Source organism: Felis catus, chromosome B3 (assembly GCF_018350175.1).
Source record: "Felis catus isolate Fca126 chromosome B3, F.catus_Fca126_mat1.0, whole genome shotgun sequence".
NCBI lineage: Eukaryota > Metazoa > Chordata > Mammalia > Carnivora > Felidae > Felis > Felis catus.
This window is the reverse complement of record NC_058373.1, coordinates 134,575,415-134,591,704: the sequence shown is the minus strand read 5'-3', so window position 1 is coordinate 134,591,704 and position 16,290 is coordinate 134,575,415. Positions and strand designations below refer to the sequence as shown.

Genomic DNA, 16,290 nt, shown 5'->3' with positions numbered 1-16,290 from the left:
CAAAAAACGTTAAAAAAATTTTAAAAAATGATAAAACAATATTCAAGTGAACTTTCTAATGACTATTATACATTTTAACAAGATGTTACCACCCAAATAGCTATACCTAATTTTATTTCCCATCATATCACCTGTAATGGGTTCAATGGTGGTCCTTAAAAAGATATATCCATGTCCTAATCCCTGGAACCTGCGAATGTTCCTTTACTTGGAAAAGAAGCCCACAGATGTAGTTCAGTTAAGGGCTCTGAGATGGGAAGATTATCCCAGGTTATCTGAATGAGACTTAAATGCCATCACAAGTGTCTTTGTAAGAAGAAGCAGAGGGAGATCTGATGCATACAGAAGAAGAGGAAGCAATGTGGCCATGGCGGCAGAGGTTGGAGTAATGTGGCCACGAGCCAAGGAACACCTGCAGCCACCAGAAGCTAGAAAAGGCAAACAACAGATTCTCTCCCCTAGTGCCTCTGGAAGGGAGCACCACTCTGCTGGCACCGTGATTTTGGACTTCTCGCCTCCAGAACTGTAAGAGACGGATTTCTGGTTTAAGCCCGTTTGTAGTGATTTGTTATGGCAGTTCCAAGAAACTAATACCTTACATTAGTTACACTACTTTCAGATGTGTTTCTAGGATGTCAACTGCTTTTCAATTTCCTAATCTTCCAGAGTTGCTTATGTCTATATGTCTTAATAATAGAAATTTAAAAGAACATTGAAGAAAGGACTATTATATTCTGGGTTCAATGATTATTTAATCTGTGACAACAAATTGTAATATTTCAGATCTTATCAAATGAGGTTTCAAGTATGCATTGTTCCTTCAGATCCCTTTATTTAACTATGTAGAATGTGGTAGCTATTGAGAATTTTGTATCTACTAAGAAAAAAAAGATACCATATGTCATCCTATCATGGAAAGCTGATTTATTTGGTGAAAATAACTAAAATTGGTGAGTAAACATCTGTAAATATCTTAACACAACCTGTGATAATACAGTCAGAAATTATAAGGCCAAAAGTGAAGAGAACCCAATTCCCCAGGAGAGAAGGACGGAATCAAAGTCCAGGACATTAGGAGGAAGCCTTATTGGAGAAGACAGACCAGAAGTAGAACACCCCTCACAGAACTATAGCCAGTGTTCAAGTCACCTGGTTTGGCAAAGGTATTTTTAGCCTTAAACTTGCTTTAACACGATTCTTAATTGGTAGTGATCCAGGGACCTGGCAAAGGCAAATGAAACTTTTCTTTGAAGTGAAGTAAAGTACCTCCATTCTTGGCCTCGAGTTATATCTACAAATAATTTTTTTTTCTTTTCTTTCTTTTTTTTTTTTTTTGGAGAATTTATTTATTTATTTATTTATTTATTTATTTATTTATTTATTTATTTATTTTATATGAAATTTATTGTCAAGTTGGTTTCCATACAACACCCAGTGCTCATCCCAACAGGTGCCCTCCTCAATACCCCTCACCCACGTTCCCCTCCCTCCCACCCCCCCATCAACCCTCAGTTTATTCTCACTTTTTAAGAGTCTCTTATGGTTTGGCTCCCTCCCTCTCTAACTTTCTTTTTTTCTTCCCTTCCCCTCCCCCATGGTCTTCTGTTAAGTTGCTCAGGATCCACATAAGAGTGAAAATATATGGTATCTGTCTTTCTCTGTATGGCTTATTTCACTTAGCATAACACTCTCCAGTTCCATCCACATTCCTACAAAAGGCCATATTTCATTCTTTCTCATTGCCAAGTAGTATTCCATTGTGTATATAAGCCACAATTTCTTTATCCATTCATCAGTTGATGGCCATTTAGGCTCTTTCCATAATTTGGCTATTGTTGAAAGTGCTGCTATAAACATTGGGGTACAAGTGCCCCTATGCATCATCACTCCTATATCCCTTGGGTAAATTCCTAGCAGTGCTATTGCTGGATCATAGGGTAGATCTATTTTAAATTTTTTGATGAACCTCCACACTGTTTTCCAGAGTGGCTGCAGCCACTCTGGAATACAAATAATTTTCAAATACAATGCCCAAATGGTAGCCCAAGAATATCAGGAACCCCCAGAAATCAGACTCTGAGCAAGAGAAGGCAGAAACAGACCTGCAAACCCTTCAGGCTTTGAAGACATCAGGCACAGGCTATGAGACAGCTGTGCAAGCTAAGTTTACATAAATAAGAACCAAGGTTGGAAATATTTCTAGGGAAAGAGAGGGTTAGTTAACTGGATCACAGGTTGTTATAACAAAACAATCCAGATAAAAAGTAAGGGATGTCAGGGCACCTGGTTGGCTTAGTCGGTTAAGCGTCTGACTCGTTAAATGAGCTCATAAAATGATCATGACCTGAGCCTGGTTTCGGCTCAGGTCATGATCTCACAGTTTGTGAGTTCGAGCCCTGTGTTGCGCTCTACACTGACAGCTCAGAGCCCGCTTGGGATTCTCTCTCTCCTTTTCTCTCTCTTCCCCTCCCACCACTCACTGTGTCTCTCTCTCAAAATAAATAAATAAACTTGGGAAAAATAACAAAGGATGTCAGACTAGATTTGAGAGAAAAACTGTGGAAAATACAAAAGATAGGGTAGATTTAGAAGAGACAGTAAGAGACTGTCAGATGGAGTCCCCCAAAGGGAGGATAGGAGGGCAGGGGTGACTCTTAATTTTGGCTCAGGTCGTGATCCCAGGGTCGTGGGATGGAGTCTTGCATTGGGCTTTGTGCTAAGTGTGGAGGCTGCTTGAGATTCTCTCTCTCCCTCGCTCTCCCTATCTCTCTCTCCCTTTCTCCTTCTGCCCCTCTCCAGCTCGTGCTCTCTCTCACTCTAAAATTAAAAAAAAAAGAGGGTAGAAGGCAATACTTGAAGAATGATGGTTGAGAATGTCATACAGGTGATGAAAAACAGCACGTTAGCCAACTGTATATAGTGGTTACACTGGTTGTTTGCTTCATACTAATAGTTTTATTTATTAAAATGTTTGAGATAATTAGAGCTTCACATGCAGTTGTAAGAAATAATACAGAGAAATCCAGCATAACTTTGAATCCACTTTCCTCCAAGGAAATAACTTGCAAACTATATATGGTACAATATTCCAATCAGGATACTAGCATGGATGCAGTCAAGATACACAAAGACAATGTTTCCATCACCACCAGGATACCTGCTGTTGCTATTTTATAACCACACCCACCTCCTTAAGCCCTGGCAACCGTGAATCTATTCTCCATTTCAATCACTTTATCATTTCAAGAATGGTCCATAAATGAGATCCTAGAGTATGCAACCTTTTGGGATTGGCTTTTTTCACCCAGCATAGTTCTCTGGCTATTCATCCAGGTTGTTGCATTGCTTTTTATTGATGAATGCCATTCCATGGTGTGGATGTCCGGTATCTTGTTTTACCATTCACCCATAAAAGAACATCAGGGTTGTTTCTAGTTTAGGGCTATTACAAAGAAATTGCTATAAATATTTGTGTACAGGTTTTTATGTGAATGGAAGTCTTCAGTCTCTACAATAGATGTCCAGGAGTGCAATTGCTGGGGCTCATAATTCGTTTTCCTTTAAGAAAATAACAAACTGTTCTCCACTGGTATTATGAGTGGTCCAATTTCTCTGCATCCTTACCAGCATTTGGTGTTGTCACTACTGTTTCATTTTAGCTATTAAGTGTATAGAGACATCTGATTGTAGATTTAATGTGCATTTCCCTAATGGCTAATGATGGTGACCATCTCGTGTGCATTTCCCGTCTGTACATCCTCTTTGGTAAAATGTCTGCTCATATCTTTGGTCATTTTCTAATTGGATTGTGTGCGGGTTTTTTGTTGTTGTTTTGTTTTGTTGTTTTGAATTTCTTTTTATGAAAAAATATTTTGCCTGACATTATGGTTTGCAAGTAAATTCTCCTAGTCTCTATCTTTTCATCTAGAATCTATCATCAAGGAAGTTTCTATTTTTGATGAAGTCCTTTTTATCAACTTTTTTGATAAAATTGGAGTCCAAGAATTTTTTCCTTCTTCTAGTTCCCAAGGAATTTCTCTCTCTCTCTCTCTCTTTTTTTTTTTTTTTTTTTTTTTTTTTTGGTAAATGGGTTATAGTTTTACATTTTACATTTAAAGGCAAGGTCCAGGGGCGCCTGGGTGGCTCAGTCGGTTAAGCGTCCGACTTCGGCTCGGGTCATGATCTCGCGGTCCGTGAGTTTGAGCCCCGCATCAGGCTCTGTGCTGACAGCTCAGAGCCTGGAACCCGCTTCGGATTCTGTGTCTCCCTCTCTCTCTGACCCTCCCCTGTTCATGCTTTGTCTCTCTCTGTCTCAAAAATAAATAAAAACATTAAAAAAATTAAAAAAATAAAATAAAAAATAAAAAAAATAAAAATAAAGGCAAGGTCCATTTTTAGTTAATGTTTTATAAGGTGTAAAAATTAGATCAAGTTTCTTTTGTGTATGTGTGTGCCTATGGATGTCCTAATGCTCCAGCATCATTTGTTGCAAAGGTTCTCTTGCCTCCATCAAATTATTTTTTGCACTTTTGTAAAAAAAAAAAAAAAAAAAAAAATTCAGTTGGACATGTTTACATAGGTCTATTTTCTGCGTTTCTATTCTGATTAATCTCTATGTGTATCCCTTTACCAATACCAATCTTGATTACTGTGGCTGAATGTAGTAGGCTGAATGGTGGCTCCCAAAAAGATATGATCACATCCTAACCCCCAGAACCCACGAATGTCCCCTTATACAGCAAAAGGGTAATATTACATTATATGACAAAAGAGGTCATTAAGTTAAGGATCTTGACAGGAAGTTTCCAGTGAAACATCTGGGCCTGAAGATTTCTTTCGGGGGAGATTTTTAATTACAAATGCATAGGGTTAACAACGCTAGGGCTATTCAAATGATCTATTTTATGTTAGGTAAGTTGGGGTAGTTTGTGTTTTTCAAGGAATTGGTCTATTTCATCTCAGCTGTCAGATTTATGTGTATAGAGCAGTTGATAGTATTCCCTTCTACCCTTTTGATGCCTGCAGGGTCTGTAATGATATCCCATTTCATTCCTCACATGGACCATTTGTCTTTTTTCTCCTTTGTCAGTCTTTGTAGAGGTTTGTCAATTTTATTGATCTTTTCAAAGAATCGTCTCTTTTTTTAATTGACTTCCTCTATTATTTTTGCTTCCAATTTCATTGATTTCTGCTCTAACCTCTATTCCTTCCTCTTTCCTGTATGCTGTGGATCTATTTTGCTCTTCTTTTCCTAGGTCTTGAGGTAAAAGGTTAGGTGATTATCTGAGAATTTTCCTCTTTTCTAACCAATGCATAACTATAAATTTTCCCTCCACTCTGCCTTAGCTGTGTCCTACAAATTGTAACATGCTATTAAAATTTGTAGTTTTCATTCAGCTCATTTTTATCGTTGTTAAAATAATGTATTTTTATTGTTCTTCAGTTAATTTTTTTTTAATTTCCCTTGAGACTTCCTCTTTAATACATGGGCTATATATACATATGTTGTCTAGTCTCCATTTGCTAGAGACATACCTGTTCTCTTTTTGCTACAGATTTCTAGTTTGAGTCTATTGTGATTGCAGAACACACTCTGTATGATTTCTATTCTTTTATTTTTTAAAAATGTTTTACTTTTTTATAATTGTTTTTATTATTACGTTTATTTTTGAGAGGCAAAGAGAGACAGAGCATGACTGGGGGAGGGGAAGAGAGAGAGGGAGACACAGAATCTGAAGCAGGCTCCAGGCTCTAAGCCATCAGCCCAGAGCCCGATGCGGGGCTCAAACCCACAAACTGTGAGATCATGACCTGAGCCGAAGTTGGATCCTTAACCACCTCAGCCACCCAGGCGCCCTGATTTCTATTCTTTTAAATTTATTGAGGTTTGTTTTAGGGCCCAGGATATGATCTACCTAGGTATATTTTGTGGGCACTTGAAAAGAAAGTTTATTGTGCTTTGTTGGGTGGAATTCTATAAATGTTGATTGGATCCTGTGGTTGATGCTGTTGTTTAAGTTCCTCGACAACATTGTTGATTTTCTGTCCAGTTGCTCTATCAATTTTGAGAGGGTGTTGAAGTTTCCAGCTGTAGTTGTGGAACTGTTTATTTTTCCTTTCAGTTCTATCCACACATTCTGAAGCTCTGTTGTTTGGATCATATACATTTAGGATTACTATGTCTTCTTGATGGATTGACCCTTTTATTATTAAATCAAGTCCTTCTCTGTGTCTGGAAATTTTCTTTGTTCTGAGTCTTCTTTTTCTGACCTATAGCTCTGCAGCTTTCTTGTGGTTGTCTGCATGATACTTTTTTTTCCTATCCTTTTACTCTGTCTACATTAAAAAAAAAATTTTTTTGGGGGGGCGCCTGGGTGGCGCAGTCGGTTAAGCGTCCGACTTCAGCCAGGTCACGATCTCGCGGTCCGTGAGTTCGAGCCCCGCGTCAGGCTCTGGGCTGATGGCTCGGAGCCTGGAGCCTGTTTCCGATTCTGTGTCTCCCTCTCTCTCTGCCCCTCCCCCGTTCAGGCTCTGTCTCTCTCTGTCCCAAAAATAAATAAACGTTGAAAAAAAAAATTTTTTTTTAATGTTTATTTTTTAGAGAGAGACAGAGCATGAGTGGGGAAGGAGCAGAGAGAGAAGGAGATACAGATTCTGAAGCAGGCTCCAGGCTCTGAGCTGTCAGCACAGAGCCTGTTGCAGGGCTCAAACTCATGAACCATGAGCTCATGACCTGAGCTGAAGTCGGTCGCTTACCGACTGAGCCACCCAGGCACCCAAAATTGTTATATTTAAAGGGAGTTTCTTGTAAATGACATATGCTTGGGCTGTTTTTAACCCACTCTGCCAATCCGTGTCTTTTAATTGGTGTATTTAGACCATTTATATTTTATAATTATTGGTATGTTGGGGCTTAAGTCTGCTATTTCATTTTTGGTGCTTAGCTGTCTTCTTTTTCCCACTATTCTATGGGGTTACTTGAGTAGTTTTTAGAATACCATTTTGATTTATCTGTAGTGTTTTAAGTGTGTTTCTTTGTATGGCTTTTTAGTGTCTGCTCTGTGTGTTTGGGTGTGTGTATATGTATATACATACACAAGAATGTGTGTGCATATATATGTACATATGCAAGTATGTATATACATAAATATAAATAAATTATATATATATATATATATATATATATATATATATATATATATATATATATGTAGTCTTATCATAGTTGACCAATGTCATCATTTTACCAGTTCAAGAAAAGTGTGGAAAGTTTGCCTACATCCCTTTACCCTGTTGCATATATTTATGTTAGGTATTTCTTCCTTATACATTAAGATACACATCAGACAGTGGTATAATCTTTTTTTCAACAACCAAATGTACTTTAGAAAACTCAGTATGAGAAGGGAAGCCAGTTGTATTTATCCATATTTTTGCTTACCACGTTCTTTTTTTCTGATGTTCCAAGATTTCTTTTATTGTTTCCTTTTCCCTTGGAGAATCTCATTTAGTCATTTTCTTAAGGTAATTTTCCACCAACAGATTGCCTCTGTGTTCCTTCACCTGGGAATGCTTTGATTTCTCCTTCACTCATGAGGAATATTTCCCCTGGGTATAGGATTCTGGATTAACAATTCTTTCAGCACGTGAAAAATGTTGTGCCATTTCCCTCTGGCCTCTTTGGTTTCTGATGAGACATTTGCTGTCATTCAAAGTGTTTCCCCCTATAGTTAAGGTGCTTCTCCCTGCTTTCAATACTTCTTTAGTTTTCAGAAGCTTGACTATAATGCAAATGGTGCTGTTTCTCTAGGTTTACTGTGTTTGGAGTAGACTCAGTTTTCTGAATCTGTAGGTTTATGGATTTTGCCATATTGCAGGAGTTTTCAGCCATTATTTCCTTGGGTACTTTTTCAGCCCGGTCTTCTTTCTACCTGTCTTTTGAGTCTCCAATAACATGAATGTTGGATCTTCGTGAAGACCCACGGGTCTCTGAGGCTCTGCTTATTTTTTTTTTCCAGTCTATTCTCTCTATTGCTCAGATTGAGTAATTTCTATTGTTCTGTCTCCAAGGTCATGGATTCTCTCCTCTGTCTCCTAGATGCTGCTACTGGGCTCATCCATTGAGTTTTTTATTTTAGTTTTTCACTATATTTTTTTATTTCTCAAAATTTCTAATTGCTTCTTCTTCTATTTCTTTGCTGAGACTTTCTGTTTTTTCACTTGTTTCAAGTGTATTCATAGTTGCTAGTTGAAACATTTTTATGATGAATGCTTCATAATCTCTGCCAGGTAACTCTAACATCTCTGCCATCTCAGTGTTGGCATCTGTTGAGTGTATTTTTTCATTCTATTTGGGCTCTGCCTGGTTCTTGATAGGACAATGATTTTTTAATGGAATCAGGACATTTTAGATAATATGTTATGAGACTCTGGATCTTACTTAAACCCTGTATGGCTTTTTCTGACCCCACTCCAGCCAGGGAAGGGAGTGCTGCCTCATTCCTGCCAGGTGGGGGTGAAAGTGCAGGTTTGCACTTGGCCTTCTTGACTTCCAAGCTGAGACGCTCCTCATGACTGCTGGGAGAGAATGGGAGTTCCAGCACCCCCACTGATAACTTCCCTGTTTGGGAAAGAAAAGAGTAATTGAAATCCACTCCTACCCCTCTCTACTCACTGACACTGCCTTAAATTCAAGAATTTGTCATTTCTTGCCTAACTTGGGACAGTTAATTTATAAATGGACCCTTCTGCTTTGATGTCACTTCTCTTTAATTCTTCCTCCACAATGCTTCCGGAGGGATCTTGAAAAAGCATAAATCCAGTTATCACATTCCCCTACTTTTAAAATACTTTCATGGCATACCTGGGCAGCTCAGGCGGTTAAGTGTCAGACTCTTGATCTCAGCTCAGGTCACGATCTCATGGTTCATGAGTTCAAGCCTCACATCAGGTTCCTTCTGATGGCATGGAGACTGCTTGGGATTCTATCTCTCCTTCTCTCTGTCTCTCTCTCTCAAAATAAATGAATAAACTTAAAAAAAATCCTCTCATGAATCCCTGTACCCTCCAGAATAAAATCCAAAACAAAGAGAAGCCTTCAGGATGTGGTCCCCACCAAATTCTAGCACCATCTCGCTCTACTATAGCCCCCTGCACCCCAGCCACATCAAACTACTTGTCCCTGACAGAACTGAAGGAAAAAGAGGACAAAAGAAAAAATACCACAATCACTTTCTCCTCTTATTTCTTCCCTCAATAATCTCCTGCCATTCCTCCTACTGACTGAACCCAACCGGAAACAATGAGCCACAGGGCAAGAGAGTCTGGGTGAAACCCTCCATGGGGATCAGTACCCAAGCCACAGACCCAGGGAAGGCAGTCAGGTGAAGAATGACTAGCACATTTGACTTCGAGCCAAGGTAAGTCCTAGAGTGGCTATAAACCAAAGATTTTATCTTGCCAAATGCTATCCTCATCCCCTAAGATCCTGAAATTTTCTGACAAGCGTTCATCAGTGTGTGAGTACCAGCATCCCAGACCTCAATTCAAATAATATTAAATGTGTTCTACAAAATTCCATTTTTATTTTATGGCTAGAGCCATGGACAGAGTGCTTTGCTCTCTATGGTTTCAAAATTCTTCATAGTTCAAAAAGGAATTAGATAATTATACCCAGGGTCAGAATCTGGTGAGTGGTATAATACGGATGGTTAAATACATGCCCAACTATTCTCACTGACCAAAACATCATTTCATCCCACTTACAATAGCCATTTCTTAGGATGTGAAATGTTTTTATGATTTTCAGGCGGAAAAAAGAGTTCTTTTTTAGCAGAATGACTTAAATCTACCCAATGGGTTTTAAACAAATTGATATGTTTGCCATTATGTATAGTTATAAGCTTCATAATTGCTGCTAGAATCTGTAAGCAGAGGAACTTGTACTATATGCTTTCGATACCATTAAGCAAATATAAAAAATAGATTTTAAAAATAACTTTTAATATTTAAAAAGAATATGAAGTATTTACACTCTCAATAAATTCGAAAGCCAGATTTTTAGACCGGATTCACCCAGGTGTGACCTAATAGCCTGCACAGTTGTGTGTCACATGCTTTTCTCCCTTCCCTCCCCAGGGCCTCTCCAGTGCTGTAGCGTGGGGGTGCCATGAGAAACCACTCCAAGTCCAACCGTGCATAACTCAGAAGTGAACACGGTCGGCGAACTTTTGACTAGGGACATGGGAGCTATGGATAAATGCCCCATTTCACCCCCCAGATTAATGGTTCGTGGAACCAAAGAAATCTTCATCCGCGGCGGTGGCGATGTTTGGGGAACACCTCCCCGTATTGGTGCCTCCTGCCTTTTACCCCTCTGCCTTGCTTTTCTTCACATTCTCCAGCCGAATACGGATTTTCAAGTCTTTGTCTCAGGCTCTGCTTTCTGAAGTACCTTAGCTAGGGCACCTCAACTTCAACCATGCTTCAGTTCTCTCCTTTCCCACACTAATCTGGCAAGCTTGTGTTCTTTGTTTTAATCAGTCCTGCTCAGAGCTTGAGAAAGGAACACTGACCTTTAACTGTCTCTCGGAGAAAACACAGTGTTCTCGTAGTCACTGATAGAAAGAAGGTTCTGCCCTCATTTTTTATCATCATCTCCCCCTTCTTTTTTCCCCCTTTGATCCAACTTCAGATAGAAAGAATAAGTGAAAGTTAAGTTTAATGAAACAAAATTTTCAAGGCCAGTTTTGTAAAATAAAATAAAATAAAAAACACCAAAACAGAGATTTTCAGTATTATAAAATATCCATACAGTTCCTATAAGGTTGATTTAATAAGATCTGATCTATATTTCCCAAATCAAATTTTGGAACCAGAGTCAGGTATTTGAATCTAGACTGTGTCCTTGTATCTGCTTAAGAGTTCTACAAGGGGGGTGCCTGGGTGGCTCAGTCGGTTGAGCATCCGACTTCGGCTCAGGTCAGTCCGACTTCGGCTCAGGTCATGATCTCGCGGTCCGTGAGTTCAAGCCCCGCGTCGGGCTCTGTGCTGACGGCTCAGAGCCTGGAGCCTGCTTCAGATTCTGTGTCTCCCTCTCTCTCTGCCCCTCCCCCATTCATGCTCTGTCTCTCTCTGTCTCAAAAATAAATAAACGTTAAAAAAAATTAAAAAAAAAAAAGTTCTACAAGGAACCCATCAGAAGAAAGGTTTTTAAAAATGCAAAACAATTTAAATTCCATCTATTCCACCCCTGGAAAGTGTACTGCTACATTTCTTTGTGATTAGAATAAATTACCCAAGCAAACCTATGCTTTTGTTACTACTGCTATGTAACAAAATGACCTAATGCTATGTAACAAATGACCTCAGTGGCTTACTGTGGCCATTTTATTTTGCTCTCGATTTTACACGTCGGGAATTGGGGAAGGGTTTAGCTGGGTAGTTCTCGTCTGAAGGTTGCTGTGTGGTTGTGGTCAGATGGTTGTGCCGCTGTCATCCAAGAGTTCAAGGGGGCCATGGTTGTCTAAGATGAAGCATTCACAAGGCTAGCAGCAGTTGACATTGCCTGTCAACTGGGAGCTCAGCCAAGACTGTCTACCAGAGCGGCGACATTCAGCCTAGTAGGAGAGGGGAGCTTCTCACCTGACGGCACAGAAAGCATTCCGAGAAAACCAGGCAGAAAGCACTCCAGAAAACCGTTGCCCCGCCTCCAACGTCACACAGCGTCGCTTCTGCTTCTTTTACTGATTACAAACAGGTCACCAAGACCAGCCCAGATTTTAAAGGAGGAGACAAAGACTCCATTTCTAGTGGGGAAAAATGTCAAAGAACTTGAGGGCAAGTTTTTAAACATTGTTAGATGATGTTTACTTGTGGAGTTCTAAGGAAAGAGATTGCATTCATGACCAATCATACAAGGGAAGTTTCAGAGGCCAAGATAGGGTATAGATGAAAGGACTGGTTCATCTCTCTTCTTAATAGACCTCAGAACCTCAAAAGACCTGGGCACTGCATTCCAGGATGCTTCTCCCAACCTTGTCTCCCTCTTACTTCGCTCAGGATTAGACGCATGCCTCTCCCAGCCATTCTGGCTATTTCCTTTCAAATAGGTGTTTCCTCGAATAAAATCCTTACATGTTAATGAGTTGAGTTGAGATGAGTTGAGATGAGATGCGTTCTCTTTTTGAAAAAAGAGAATCTCTTTTTGTATTGCAAACCTACAGACAGAAATCAGAATTCTTAAGAAAGATCAGAGAAAGAACAAAGTGAAAGTTGTATTTAAAACCTTCTCATCCTGGGGGGCGCCTGGGTGGCTCAGTAGATGAAACATCCGATTTCGGCTTGGGTCATGATCTTGCATTTTGTGTGTTCAAGTCCTACAACGGGCTCTCTGCTGTCAGCACGAAGTCCATTTCAGATCCTCTGTCCCCCTCTCTCTCTGCCCCTCCCCTGCTCAAGCACACACTCTTTCTCTCTCTCAAAAATACACATTAAAAAAAAAAACAAACCTCATTCTGTAGAAAAGCTTTAGCAAAGATTATAAAAGTCAAATACATTAAGTACATATCAACTCTCAATATATAATTCAGCAGGCCTCAACATAACCATAAGTAAATTTTTGTTTTCTCATTCCTAGTTAAAATCTCGTATCGTGGATAAATCAAGACTTATCCCTTTTACATTTAAAGACTTACTGCATCTAAGAGCTGAATTTAGCACTAGTCTGGGTCCTCCAAAAAGCATACACCAAGAGCAGATTAACATGTAAGGATTTTACTTGAGGAAACACCTATTTGAAAGGAAACAGAGAGACAGAATGGCTGGGAGAGGCATCTAATCCTGAGTGAAGTAAGAGGGAGAGAAGGTTGGGAGAAGCATCCTGGAATGTTGTGCACCCTAAAGAAGCTTTGGCAAAGCTGGTCAGGGAGTCCTTGAGCCAAAGTCAGCCTATAGAAGAGATGTCTCCCAGGACAACTGCCTTAGTATCCTGCTGCATCCAGTCATTGGTGGGGAGCACCCTGTGGGAGGTATGCTGTACCTAAGCACCGTGATAAATTTCAGAGTGCAGCAGCTGGGGTCTTTGGTGAATTTTGTTCCCTGTAAAAAGAGGTCTGCAAAGGCATGTTCTCATGACTGCCACATTGGCCATCACCTGAATAATGCACACAGCTATAGCTATTCAAACACCTAGCAAGCAGCAGAAAGGGCTGTCCATTTGTAAGCACACAAAGCATTTCCCCTGAGGGAAATGTACAAAACTAAGAAAGCATGTGTGCACTGAAATTTCCCATGGTTAATTCCAATACCCATCTCCTCTTTCTCTTTATTGCTCTAAATATTTCCTTTGACCATTCCTTAGGAATCCTTGCTTTTACTTCTGGGTGCTTGGGCTGTCATGCATGAGGGCTTGGGAGACAAGTGGGAGACTGTGCAGCATGCACACTGAAAGAAGTCTCTGGGTTCTCCGTTGCCCTGCAAACTAATATAAATGCTGATGCTAATTAACGCTGCTACTTTCTGCTAGTGCCTGGGAGTGTTTTTCACAGGGCTCTGAGCAGTTGAATATCAACAATTTCTGGACTTACTTTTTGTAACGTAGTTGGAAAATTTCAGGTGCAACAAATCCTAGGGTGATGACCAAGGAAATAAAATAGCAGAATCAAATCCAGGGGATATGAAAGAGAAGTAAGTTAGCAGGCCCTGGTGAGGGACTCCGTACAAAGGTGAAAAAAAACGTGAAAATGACTCACATTTTTACCTGAAGTATTAGAAAATGGTTGTGGACTAAATTGTTGCAGACAGCTCATTTCAAATCTTCATTAAGTACCTGGGCATCTCAACCAAATAAAGCACTCTTTGACACCAGTCTCGAAAAAGGTGAGAGAGGAGACTTATTTGTCAGAAGTGGTAGAGAAAAAGGAAAGGATACATGGGCATCAGTCACCTCCCCACCTCCCCAACCTGATTTCCCTCCCCTAGATCGAAAGCAGTTTCAGGAACTGGGTTGTCTCTCTCAAGACAGATATGCCTGGTGAGAGACAGGATGCTAATGGCCCATTTCAGACCATGATTTAGTCATTGTAGACCTCTGTTTTCAGGCGCTGGGCTTGTTCTTAGCTGGGAAGTTGGCTTGGCTACAAAAGAATCCACTTAAGGAGCACGTTGTATGCCACAGCAGCACCCACCTCCTGAGTAGAGACACCAATGTTACCCTGTTGCGTTCCACAGGTCACCTCCCAGTAACACCTACCATTATGGCAAGGTCTGATTTTCACTGGTGCCCTCAGAAGGGAGAGGAGCTTTCTTTCAACGGCTCAAGTTCTTTCTCTTAACCTAGAATGGGGAAAAATACAAATGGTAGAAATAAAAACATATTGGCTGGCTAGATTGTACTTAACTCGGACAAATCACCACCAGTTATAATATACAGCATGTTTTAGGAGGGAGGTGAGAGTGAAGGCAGTGAGACCAGCTGATTTTCCCACAAATTATTTCATGTTTGGTTTGAGGATCGAGTAAATAATAATACAAATACATGTAATGACGTCTTACTGCATCCAAAGTGGACAAAATTGTTGTCATGCCCTGATGCTTGAAATTATAGCATTTTACATTTTAGAGAAAACTGCCTTGTTTTTATCATTTTCCACTTTTGTTTGCAAATAAAAGTCTGCAGCTGTTCTTTGTAAGCGTGTCTTTGTATTTGACTGAGAGGTGGGAGGGAGGAAAGGTCCCAACTTCTGATTTTAAAACAGAAAATCCCACATCCTGGGGAACTCCTCAGCACTGGTCATGCTGTCAGGGCCTCTTTCTGAATGTAGATGGGTGTAACACGAACTGCATTGCAGGTCTGAGATGAGATTATTGGTGATGTAAGCACTTGAACCTGCCTTAACAGTGGCCACTAGACACAGGTGGCTACTGAGCACTTAAAACGTGGCTTACCCGGGAATGAGGAACTGAATTTTAAGCTTTATTTCATTTTAATTGAATTTTACATTTAAAAATTGATAGTTGTTTTTGGAAAATCATTTTTGAAATAACTTGAGCATGTGAATCTACTTTTTCAGTTGTAAATTTAATGAACTTTAAATACAGATTAGGTATTTGCGATGAAAATTTGCCTTCCAAGTAGACATTTACACCATGAGTAAGCCACACCTCGCATCTTGAACTTAGTTCGGAAAAAAAAGGTAAAATGTCATTAATTTCGTATGAGTATTTTGAAGAGACTGCATTCAATAAAACACATTAAAATAAATTTCAGCAGTTTCTTTGTACTTTTTCAAAAAGCGGCTGCTGTAAAATTTTAAATTACAAGGCGTTCATATTATTTCTAGTGGACAGCAATGACCTAGACGGCCTGGCAAATAGGAAAAGCCCTCCAAACGGCGGCTTTTACTATCATGAGCGTAAGAATTTGGAACGAGAATCTGATTCCTTTGTGAAGATTAGCAGTGTTTAACGTCTAACGTTGGGAGTTACTCATCCCGATTACATTGTATCGTATCCGTATCTGGTTTCGTAAACCCTTCACGATCTTTTTTTTTTTTTCTTGGCAACATGGAGGACTAGAAAAGAACAGTTCTGATGAAGACTAAAGGAATGGCGGGAGTAGTGGGAATGTAAGGGGAGGTTTTAGACTTGTCACTTCGGGTCTGGCGCCAGCCGTCCCGTTTCTGGATTAGCCACACCAGTGCGTGCCCCATGGCGGCTCCCAAGACCTGCGACTGACCTCGCCGTGCAAACCTGCGGCCTTTCCCGGAAGCTTTTCAGCTTCTCCCCAAAGGAGAAACGCCTGGAGTCCGCGAGGCTCCGGCGCCTCCCGGACCCTGCGCTCCGGGAGCCGAGGCCGGGAGAGGACACTCGCGGAGGCGGACACGCCACGACGGGGCTCCGGGGCGACGCGGCCCGGCGCCTGCCTGCAGGCCAGGCAGGGACAGCAGCTGCCGGACGGTGAGCCACCGGGGAAGGCGGCCGCACTCGGAGCCCGAGACGCCAGGCGCGCGGCGGGCACACAGCGGGCAAGCGCGCCGAGGCCGGAGGCGAGTTCCACGCCCCTTTCGAATCCCCGAGCGGGGCTGATGACGAACACAGGGCGCGACGGCGCACACACCGCCCCGCGCTCGCACGACGGTGCGTGCAGGGAGCGCGAGGGAGCCCCGGGCCGTCACCGGCGCGACCGGCGTTCCGCCTCCTCCGCTCCCTGCGCTCCCGCCACCTCGGCAACTCGGCGCCCGCCTCCCGCCTCCGTCCGCGGCCTCCGCCGCAGCGAGGCTCCCGGCCTCG

The 16,290-nt window shown here is 41.2% G+C and overlaps 1 long non-coding RNA gene across 1 annotated transcript; it reads right to left on the bottom strand.

Annotated features, from left to right (window-relative positions):
- Nucleotides 1-7,345: 7,345 nt before the first annotated feature.
- LOC109500986 lies at nucleotides 7,346-11,057 on the bottom strand. Its single transcript, XR_006599928.1, has 2 exons — nucleotides 10,575-11,057; nucleotides 7,346-8,620 (listed from the first exon to the last, which is right to left on the bottom strand). It is a non-coding gene; the product is annotated as an uncharacterized LOC109500986 (long non-coding RNA).
- Between the last annotated feature and the right edge of the window lie 5,233 nt (nucleotides 11,058-16,290).